Here is a 12,573-nt window from a genome sequence, read left to right on the forward strand (position 1 = left end):
AATCGTAGAGAGTATTTCATCGCAACGGTTTCTTTTAACTGTCGATTTTCTCGACAACGGCTGAGAAGTGCATCTTGGTGCTTTGCCACATTACACCTCTGGCCATGAGCTTTTATTATGCGCAGTATGAATCGAATCTGAATTTCACAATTGGCGGCCTCCCCTTGTGAGCGACAATTGCCACTTCTCACACAACTCACATATCAAAATGACAGCATCATCTGCATACAATATAAGAGAGTTGCTCAGATTATCACCTGAATCGTTAATGTATATTAGTAGTTTGTATATTAGTACTTTGTTTATTAGTAGTTTGTCCCCATCCTTGGGGAACGCCGGCTACCACTTCTGCTTTACTCGATGATTTTCCGTCAGTTACTACGTGTTGTAACCTTTCTGAGAGGAAATCACGGATCCCTTCCCGCAACTGAGGCGATAGATACTCCATAGGTTGGCAATTTGATTAGAAGTATCCTTTGAGGAACAGCGTCATAAGCCTTCTGGAAATCTAGTAGTATTGAATCAGTTTGAGATCACGTGTCGAAAGCACTCATTACTTCGTGCCAATAAAGAGATAGTTGTGCTTCTAAATCAGTGCTACCTCTGAGTCAATATATCGTTACCTTCGAGATAACTTATGATGTTTGAACACAGTATATGTTCCAACATCATACGGCAAATCGACGTTAGTGATATGGTTCTGTAATTCAGAGAATTACTAATATTTCCTTTCTTGAGTGTTGGTATGACCTGTGCAACTTTCCCGCCTTTTGGCACAGATATTCAGGCGAGCGAGCGACTGTATATGATAGCTATGAATGGAGCTATTGCATCACCATACTCTGAAAGGAACCTTATTGGTACGCTATATGGATAGAGGATATGTACTTCTAGGCTACTCACGTTGGCAGATTTTTTCGATTCGAATTCTGTAACATTAACTTCGTCCTCTTTGGTGGAGGAATTCCTGAAAACTTGGTTCAATAGCTCTGTGGTGTTGCTGTCATTGGTAATATTACCAATGGTATAGCATAGTGAAGGTATTGATTGCGGCCAGTCGAAAACGAGAGCCACACGGAAACAAGCGCTTGACACAAAAAGCAAGCGGCTGGAATTCAGAAAACACAGTAGTTAAAACAGGAAATCGTGGATACTACAAACACAAATACCCAAGAAATTTAAGATTTTAAACTGTAATGCACACATTAAACAAAAATATAATGCGTTACCTGTTCTTAGAAGGCCTTTAAATATCACAAACAGAACTTTGTACTCTGAGCGCTGCTACCAGGACGGGAGCTGCTGACTAGCATTTCGTCTAATAAATGTTGCACAATCTCTTTTCTCAAGATTTTAATACTCTATGCTGATATTGGAGTTGTTTATGGAGGAATGCGATAATTACCACTTTCATAGTAATAAGTTGTCTCGTGTAAACTCTGGTCATAGATTCAGGATATTTTCAGGTAGAATTACGGTGCTGCAAGTGCTGCACCATCTTACTTCAAGAATAATTCCAATACTCACTGCGGAGTGTTGAATCCTTCTAAATAATAGGAGATGTGAAGAATCGTGGAATCAGTTTTTCATTATATACACAACAGTACTGCTTCTGACAAGGCAAGCTATTGACTCTTTATTTCGTAATTACTAACGCAACAAAAACGCTAGACTTCCGTTAACAGAAACTGTGGTGATTGTGATTTTGGGTTAATACAGTATCAGTTAGTTATAGAATGTGTTTATCCCACATTTCAGGTACTTCGCTTGGATTCTGTCTAAGGATTATCAGTTGGCAAGTAGAAAAGTAACGGCATTTAAAGCTGGCTTTGTGTGTGTCATTTAACTATGAAAGTCAAAACGCACAATTTTGATGCGTCGCGTTATAACAGAGCTTTAGCGAGTTTATTTGCTTCGCTGGTCAAGATTAAAGTAAGTTCAGTCTCGGGAGAACAACTACCTTCATTTTTAATTGAAATGTTACATAAAGAAACTGTTGAAAGAAAAAATCGTTAAAGTGCTACTGGTACTAAGAGGTGTATTTATAGTTAGTTACTTAAAGTTGGAGTTATTAACTGTTTCTAGTCTGATGAACGGAATTACTTTCAAAGTTTGTCCCATGAGCATTGGCAACCGACTTTCGAAGGCAGAGTTATTCGTTTCCAGAGAGGTGATTCTGTTTCTCAGTGGAAAACTTCAGCTATCAAAAAGATAATTACAGTAACGAATGAAATGAAATGTTAAAGTTTGTTTCAGAACAGAACGAGCCCCCAGCATTTCACAAAGCACTCAGGAGCTACGATAGTCTAAATACGAGGGGATACTGAAAAGCAATGCCTCCGAATTTTTTTATGTAAAAACTGTTAAGGTTTTTTTAAATATAACAAACTATATTTACATTCAACATCTTTTTTTTCTTTCTGGCTACATGTCTGTTTCTCAACATAGTCACCATGACGGGGAACACATTTCTCCCAACTAGAGACGAGATTGTTGATACCGCCATTGTAGAATGTTTGACTTCGTAGATAGAGCCACGACCTCACCTCTGCTTGCACCACTTTATCTCTGTCACAGTGAAGTGGTTGAAGGGGTTCTTAAAATGGTTCAACTGGCTCTGAGCACTATGGGACTTAACATCTGAGGTCATCAGTCCCCTAGAACTTACAACTACTTAAACCTAACTAACCTAAGGACATCACACACATCCATGCCCGAGGCAGGATTCGAACCTGCGACCGTAACAGTCGCGTGGTTCCGGACTACAGCGCCTAGAACCGCATGGCCAACGCGGCCGGCGGTGTTCTTAAAGTTTTGGAAACAGGTGAAAATGGAATGTGTCCAAGTCGAGAACGTGTGAAAGATTGCCGACGACAGTGACCCTAAGGCGTTGTAGCGTTGCAGATGTCGTAACGCTCGTGCGCCGTCTGGCATTGTTAAACTGAAGCCGAGGATACCCAATTCGGACGAACTCTTCGTTTTCCCAACGCGATTACAGCTCACTGTTTCTCAGGCACCGTAATAGCAACGTTCCACGCCTCAAAACTACACACTACAGTTCAGAGCCCTTTAGCGACAGCTGGTTACAAAATGCGTGAGCGATGCGGCGAAGTCGACCGAGTAATATGCATTGTAATGTTGTTGCATTAATTTGTTCTGATAGCGGTGCTGATATTCAAGACCATAAAAGTGGGTTAAAAGCTGTGAGCTATCTGAGGAAGTTAACCTTGCATTACTGCACAACTGCATCACCAGTTTAGCTCTTACCAAATTCCCAACCAGACTAACATTAATTATAATCTTTTAGTACACATCTTATGATAACCGATGATATATATAGGCACACACAAAGACAATTTTAATAAAAAGAAATAAATCAGTTTATATTTGGACATTTATTTTGACATTGATCATTGTTCCATTAAAATTTCAGCGTATCTAACTTGATTCATAACTAAACTAGTGCCTTATTTAGGATTGTGTAAATGTGAGTTTGTAATCTTATGGAACACATCATATAGAAAGCCAAGATTTGCAGACTACATACAACAAAGCATTCATAAAATAACACATGAAGGAAGTTGAAACATGTGCAAGAGGAAATTAACCACAACCAACCGATTCAATTTTCACCAAAGGAAGTGACGTTCACAGCACAATCCTGTCCGTCATGAAATTACCACACACTGGTATACTAAATTCATACTAACTCTCTGTGAAATCTTCCCAAAAAGAATAGCTGAGAGCTACTTTGATGCTTACACCACTTGCTTCACATGGTCAAATTGGTTTACACAAAGAGTGTAACTCCACAACAATTTTGATATTTAAAATAAATTATATCGAAACGCAATTTACAAAAGAAAAACCTCAAACTGGTTACTATCGTCTTACTATTAACCTGATGGGTCAAACAATTGTATAAGCACGTGGTACTGGTCTCATAAAGTACACGCCATGTGGGTTGAACATAAAGGAAAATTACTATATTGAAAAATATTGTCAAGACGAGACGTTATAATCTCACGCACATTCGCATTTAAGATTGATGGTGTTAGTTAGAGTTACTGATGAACACGTGGTTCCACTTTACTCACAAAGTAGTGACAAAGCAACTACCGGAAGATATTCTGAACTTCACACTCGAATTACACTGCGTTGCAATTTAAGATAACATTAGATATTTTAGAGCTAAACCTGAAATAAAGGTGATTAAATTTTCAGTTAGGCTGAATTTAAGGAATCCATTGTCCTACAGACTTAGTAGACACGCGCTTAGCCAGAGATCTTACCACTTCAGACGCTCGCCGCAGACAGACTGACCTGGGCCCCTACCGAGCGTGCTTAACAGATACAAACGGAAGTGACCAGAGAGGCAGCTTCCTATACCAACATGACAAGGGATGGACAGAACCATACTAAGAATAGAAACCTCTCTGCTTTTAGAAAGAGTAGCTACCTATTCCGATATTGGTCCTACTGTTCCCTACCAGACAAGCTTGTCTGCTACCATCAAGCAGGCAACTAGAAATACATTTGCTCATTCATCCTCTCACACAGAAGGGGAGGGGGATGACAGTATCTTATCATACACAGTATATAAAAGGAAGCAGATGTAGGTTCCGTATGAGATGGTGTTACATGAATTACATATAAACTGTGTTTTAAAGTGTAGTAGTGTGGCAGATCGTTCTTGTTTATGTGTGAAAGTAGCATGTTTCACTGCTCAGTCTCCTCCCGGATAGTCAGGAACACCACAGTAAATTTAGAAGAGGAATTTATGCCGTAAATGACAACAGATTTAAGAAATTAACATGAAAGGAATCCAACAGAGACCTTTCAGCATCACATGTAATGCCTCAACCGATATTGAGGACAGTATGAAATAAACTGAGGAATTACTTTTCATCGAGCCCTCATAATTTTAATACCGTTATACACGTGGTTAACGGTTTAAGAGAGTTGAGTGTAAGCGTAAATGGTGTTTCAAGTGAAAATTTTATTATTATTTTCAAATTCGTGGTTAGATACTAAAAATTTCAAGGTTGTAGCAAGGTCACGAAGTCTTGCTGGTCCGATCAATCACTTGTAACAAAATATGATACAAGTAGAGTGTAGTTGTAAATTGGAAGGAGTAGGATGATTATAAGGTGTTTAAAATTGAACGGCAAGGAGAGTTAATTATGCGTAATACTATAGCTTTAGCGGCTGTGTCCCTGCAATTTTGCTGAAAGACGTTGCGGAATATCGGTACAGGAAGCTTTTGCTTTAGCTTTGCGTTCCAAAAATTTAAACGCTGCTTAAGAACAAGGCTGTAATTTGCAGCTACCCCAAGGGATTCACCTCTCTTAAAACGTTTAAGTTGAAATATCGTACATTATCTTGGTGGAAGCCGTATCTATAGTAGCGTGATATTTAGGTAAATTACATTCAGGAAAGGGATAATGTACTGTAGTTGCAGATCGCAGACATCCAACCTGTATGTGTGAAGAAGGAAGGATCACTCAGGAAGATATTCAATAGTATCAAGAGGGAACAAAATCACGACAATACTCAGAAATTAGTGAAAAACTGCCCTTGCACTAAAATAATGACGTAAAATCATTAAGTCATTTTTATTTTGCTTGTATATTTCATTTTGCAAAGGAGAATAACTTTGTTGTACTTTAATCTTACAGTCATTATATGTTCATTAATAAAAGGATGTGAGTGTCTTTATAGATGCCAATTTTTAGTCCGCAAGTATGATCATTCTCTCTCGAGGTATAATGTTTTATGGCACTCCGCTGTAAAACCGCATTGCCGTTGCAGCTAACGTGTCTGCTTTCATGCCTTTCATTTCTTTGAGTAATTGAGATTGGCATGTTTCTAACATTTGAAATTGCTATCTGTAAGCTGTCATGTATGCCATAACCTCTCTTCCTGTGCCATAACCTTTCTTCCTGTGTCTTTTCACACCATGGCCGACACAGCGTTTACTCATCCAGCTGTTTACGCACTGTAGTTTGTAAGTGGTTAATTTCCTACTAGTAGTGGTTAATGGCCTCTATCCACCCTCGAGTCTTGGAGGAAAGGGAGTTGTTATTTCGGGTGTTCTTCCCCTAGAGAAGCTACCTTCAAAACGGCTGACAAACCTTCTCTATCTGTTGTAAGTCAATGATAGCTTTCCTTCATGTCTTTACGTCCAGAAAGCCAGCGAACTAGAAATGGAGCTGACGTCTGCATCACCCCTGACCCTGAGTCTTCCTATCTCCTAGTAAAACATTCGTATGGTCATAGCTTACATACTTTTTTCATACATCATCCGAACGTTTATTAGCAAATCGTGTAAAAATTTAAAGTAAATCGGTCAATAACTTTTCGAGATTTTTGGTAACTACGTTAACCAACGACTTGTCTTTGTACAGTACTACAGACAATCTATGCCGATAAATATCTTCCTCCGTCATCTCAATACATCGTACGTACCAAGTCAATTCATTTCCTCCAGACGCAACAAGCTATTTTCAAAATACACTGACACTCACGGCCAGCGACAGATTACAAGTGTTAGATCCTTTCAAAAATTAATGACTTTGGCCTGTCCAGTGCAGTTGTCTTTCAAACATTAGCAAAAATGTTTACACATTATTTTTTATATGGATTATTCTGTCGCTTGCATACTATAAGAACCATAACACATCACATTATAAAACAGTACAAAATTATAACTTTGCAAAAACAAAATAAAAGTATTTACACTCATGTTTCCCCACAAATTGCTACGTTTGTAGCACATTTCATTATATAATGAGATACATCAAAGTGAATTATTTAAAAATTTGACAAGCAAAAGAAAGATAAATAAATAAAGAAATTTTATTATATCGTTACAAATTCAGTAAGGTCAGTTGTATTTCTAGGATGAATGCTTAAAGTTTCATGTAGATCTCAAACGACAGAACTACTGTGTTTAGCACATCGCCAAACACCAATGGCGTGTGGAATCGTTTTCGCAAATATATTTTTTCAAATAAAAAAATAATGAAAACATTAATAATTGTAACATCACGGTCGAAAACAACTTCTAAAAAAAAACTTCAACCGGCTTACATTAGTGCAGATGTAAGTCAGATTCGTAAGTAATTTGCTTTAGAGAAGAAAATGTCTAGCAGTTAGTGTGGTGGAATTTCAGACTGAGTTAAAAACTTTCTGTTTGTGGAACTCCTACTACTCCATTTGAGAATATCCCCGAGACTCTCTTAAGGAAATCTTTTATTACGAAATTAGTATTAGCACCTTCTCACAACAATTTTTCTTAACGTGAAGTCATTTCATAAATTTGCACTTAGGTGAAATGTGCATTTTTGTTCCTTTTCACAAGCGAGTGGTTCGTGGGATACCACCATTGCAATATAATGTAACTATAAGCTTTTTAATGAATAGTGTTCCAGCAGCTGAAGCTGTTAGGCACTAAAAGTTGAAACATTTGACTTGATCACCAAAATATTTTTCTTTGCTATAACACAGTTCGTTTTGAAAGAATGCTTCACCACGTTTGTGTCAATACTGGATTCCCTGTCAATTACTACATGGTAACACCATTAGCGCTCAGCTGACAGTGGCTGTTTCGACACTGTTACAACTGTAGCGAGCAAATAGGAGATAAATACGAATGGTCCTTCTCAATCGTAGTATACGTCCGTCTTCCTTTCCTTACAATTTTTTTAAAATTTTTATGTTTGTTGATATTTTCATAACTTCGGTTTCTTCCATGTTCTATTGTTTTTAAATACTTTGAAATAATTTTTATCGTGAGCTATTGCTGTATACGACACATTGGAATGTTCGAGTTCCAGCAGCTTGGAGCACTGCAGCTACGGACTTTCTGTTAAGAACTTGTGCAAAAAGTAGGTTTCTCATGTATGTAGTTTTTATATGCGTTTGTCATATTATGGTTATATTTGGTGTCACAGGCTTTACTTTCACACGGTTTTCGTTTTTATATTTGTCTTCCAAGCTATTACTACGTTTGTCAAAATTTACTCTTCATAATATTTTGTCTTATATCCTATATTCTGAGTGAATGTGAGTGAATGATATCATAAAAGGGCTCTTCCTGTATCAGCTATTCAGTAATTTCTTTCTCTAGATTTTACTCTTCGAAGCGACCACGGGAAGAGGGAGGGGTCGGGAGACACCGAGGCATCGTTGAAATGATGAGCGCTAGGCCCACGCACTGCAGAACAGGTGGGTGAGACAGCAGACGAGCACTTAGGCACATCTGAGGCGGCTCAGCGGCTGCTGGCGCTCCCCAAGTCGAACCACCTGAAAGGCTCCTCTAAGAGGATTAACGTCACAATGAACAGAAAGCCGTCGTATTTGCACGTACTTTCTGCTCTAGCGAACACTCGTGAGGTTATATAACTCTTGTAAGAGCATTTTACACTCTGGAAATATCTGACAGGGGAAATAAAAAGTTCCACTTTAAAACGAAATACAACTGAATCTAACTGTGCAAAGGGTCTTCCTTTCTTCACTTCCAGTCTATGGACTTAAAAAAATGTCGTCAAATTATCGATCTCGGTCCATAATGACCATCTGAAGACTGGTCATGCAGAGGGAAATTCAATACAACTATTAGACAATACATGTCAAGTAAACAGTAAATTATTACGTGACGATATGGTAATAATGTCATCTACAACGTGATCGGAAACAGTATGAATAGCTTGTAAGGGTGTTGCTGAGTGGGTTACGTTAAGAAACAATTATTAAGAAAAAATTCTATACGGTTCCCCGTTTCCGAGTTAACTGGCTTTGTAGTTAGCCTGTCCGGCCGCTGCGAGCGAAAATTCCAACGTCCACCAGAGGTGGCGTCCCCAACTACTTCTTCATTAGGTTTCCTAAACAATAACAAGACAGCGAAACAAAATCAGGACGTGGGACCGTAGCAAGGACAGAGCCCGAGCCAAGAGATGAGCTGTCTCGCGATCTATCATATACGCTGTGAGATCAACTGACACTAACTCTATCAAGCAGACCTCTTTTCTAAACGTAACTACATTGAAAAGTAAGTATTTCCTAAAAGCCGGCTGTTTGCTTACATACTTAGGCGTAAATTACGTACGAGCGTAGATATTTGTTTTTGACTAGACTTAGCGCTCCAAAGTTAAATTAATTCGTATCTGTCATCCAGAATTTGTGTGGTTAATTAAAAGTTTCTGAAGCAAATTTATAAGTTTGTTTACAATAGTGTTCAGTTACGTATTAGTACAGGTTACGAAACTATTGTGTTGTTGAAGTTATTTTCCGATTTTGTTTTACGTCTTGCTGTCAAACCATGTGTGACAAATGTGGTGGTTGCTGTAGAAATTTGAAAGGAGTGTTTTCTGTATAGACTGTGGGTTGTGGTTTCATTGGGGCTAGTGCAGCGGTGAGGAAACGAGGGTAGATAATGAGGTTCTTCCATGGCAGTGCAGGTTATGTAGAAAGGACAGAAAAATCGTGGAAGAGGAGGCAAAGATTTGTGCCCTTGTGGTTGAATTAGCAATCGAGAATTTGAAATTATGTAAGCTAAGGGAGGAAAAGGACTCTGGGTACTGGGAAAAGGTAGCAAGCAAATGGCGAAAAAGGGAAACAATTGAGAGAACTTCTGAAATTCAGTTAGCAAATCAGTTTGGCTTGCTATCTGAAGTACTGGAAGAAGGGCCTCATTCAGATGTAGTTGAATGTAGGTTGAAACAGAATACTAGCTTAAAGAAAAACGACAGGTCGGGATCAAACCAGAATAGGAAAAGAAGAATTCAGCTTATAGGTAGCAGTCATGGGAGGGGTGTGGGCCAACAGCTTCTGGAGAAATTAGAGACAGAGTGCTAGGTCACAAGTGTTGTGAAACCAAGTGCAAGCCTTAGCCAGGTGACAGAAAACTTAGTTCAGCTATGCTAGGGCTTTGAGAAGGAAGATCAGGTAAATATAGTTGGGGGAGCAGGAAACAGCCTGGCTAGGAATCCAAGGTATACTATTAGGAGTGACCTGGACAAAATGGGAGCAGAAACTTGGCACACGAATGTGGGGTTTATGGGGGTCTTTCAGCGCCATTATCAGCCCTGGGTAAAGACTGCTGTAAGGTGTGTTAACATTGAGCTGAACGGGATGCTCCAGACACCGGCAAGGTCTCACATGAGTGTTGTTCCAGTTGATGCCATTGGTAGGTGGGTTTACACTACACATAGCCTGCACCTTAATAGGAAGGCGAAAAAATTGCTCAGATGGCTCTGAGCACTATGGAACTTAACTACTGAGGTCATTAGTCCCCTAGAACTTAGAACTACTTAAAAATAACTAACCCAAGGACATCGCACACATCCATGCCAGAGACAGGATTCGAACCTGCGACCGTAGCGGTCGCGCGGTTCCAGACTGAAGCACCTAGAACCGCTCGGCCACACCGGCCGGCCGAAGGGGAAACATAAATTAGCTTGTCTATTAGCAGATACTGGGGGCCACAGTCACACAAGGAGTGATCCCTGTGGTTATTGGGACCAGGCAGACATGTTTCTTAGGTTAAAGCCAAATTCCAGACAGACAACAACGAAGGAAAATAGACGAAAAGAAACTTCATGCACACCAAATACGGATAAAGCTAAGGGTGATATCAACTTACTTCACCAAAATATCAGGGGAATAAAATACAAAGTAGATGCGCTGATAGTGTGTTTAGATGATCTCAAAAATACGAATGAGATTGATATACTTTGTCAGTCTGAGCACCATGTAACTGTGGGGAGGGAAAAAGTATAAATGGGTATAATGTAGCATCTTACACTTGCAGATCTAGTATGGATAAAGGAGGAGTTGCCATTTTCATAAAACAAGGGTATAAATACAGAACTGTTGAAGTAAGCAAATTTTGTGTTGATCAGCACTTTAAGGTTCGTGCACGTGAACTTCAGCTAGATAATGTTGTGTTGATATTAGCAACAGTCTCCACTAGGAGATTGAGAGCTATTCATAAAAAAGTTTGACTCCCTATTATGCTGTCTTTGAGACAAAAAGAAGAAGTTACTAATCTGTGGTGATATCTGTGTTAACGTTTTAAGCAATTCTGATAGGAAAAGTGAACTAGAAGTGTTGTTAACAACATATAACTTAGAATCAGTGATCAATTTGCTTACACATATAGCCCAGGACAGTAGCACTCTAATAGATAATGTATTTGTACAGAAAGATGATGTAGAACAAACACATGCTTTCCCTGTGGTAAATGGATTATCTGACTGTGGTGCACAACTGATTTACTTACAAAACCTAACAGGGTGAACACTTCAGAAACCATTAAGTAAAAGTGTGAGGGTGCTCAACCTGGTATCTGCAGATCACTTCAGAGAAAGTTTAGGGAATGTAAACTGGGAAGATGTATATAATGAGCCAAATGTTAATGATAACAGCATATTTCTTGATAAATTTATATCCCTCCTGGAACATAGTTTTCCAGATAAAATTACTAAATGTAAAACCACAAACTTTCCAAAGAAACCTTGGATTACTACAGTTATTAAAGTGTCTTCAGAAAGAAAAAGAAAACTATATGAGACAGCAAGAATTAGTAAAGATCCAGAAGTAGTTTTACACACTAAAAGTTATCGTAACATACTGAGAAAATTTGTAAGGATATCAAGAAATTAGAGGAGAATTTAACAACTTCAGCAATAAAATCAAAACAATATGGTGTGTTGTTAGAAGGGAGACAGGAAAAGTAACCACTGGGGTAGGTAGCATTATTGTTAAAGAGAATGAGACCAACTTAACCAACAGTACACAGGTAGTCAATGTATTTAACAATCACTTTTTAAGTGTAGGAGAAAAAAAGGTGAGAATAATTCAAAAGAAAAGGGAGGCAGTACATGGACGAGTTAGTTTTGAAAACTTTTAGTCAGATTAAGTTTCATCTCACAACCTCTTGTGATATAAGGAAAATTATTAATTCTTTGAAAAATAAGTGTTCTGCTGGAGTAGATGACATCTCTAAGAAGTTATTAACACAATGTGGAACAAATACAGCTGATGTTTTTAGTCACATATGTAATGCATCACTGACTCAGGTATTTTTCCAGACAGATTAAAATATGCCATTATCAGGCCTCTCTAAAAATTGAGGGAAACCAAAGATGTCAGTATGTACCAGCCAGTATCCTTGCTTAGAGCATTTCTAAAAGTCTTTGAGAAAGCTATGTACTCAAGAGTGGTTAGCCATCTCAACAGTATTGGGATACTTAGTAAATCACAGTTCGGATTTCAGAAATGCACTTCCACTGATACAGCAGTATACAATTTCACTGTCTATGTAATAGAGTCTTTAAATAGTATAATGTCGCCAGTAGGAATAACCAGTGGCTTATCCAAAGCATTTGACTGTGTGAATCATGACATTATATTAGAGAAATTACTATTCTATGGTATAAATGGAACAGCATATGAGTGTTTCAAGTCATATCTACAGAACAGGAATCAAATCGTCTCTTTATACACTTCAAGTGATTCTAAGCAGTTTGCCACTTCATCTAACTGGGGTGAAATTACATTAGGTGTTCC

The sequence above is a fragment of the Schistocerca americana genome, chromosome 7 (genome assembly GCF_021461395.2).
Source record: "Schistocerca americana isolate TAMUIC-IGC-003095 chromosome 7, iqSchAmer2.1, whole genome shotgun sequence".
NCBI lineage: Eukaryota > Metazoa > Arthropoda > Insecta > Orthoptera > Acrididae > Schistocerca > Schistocerca americana.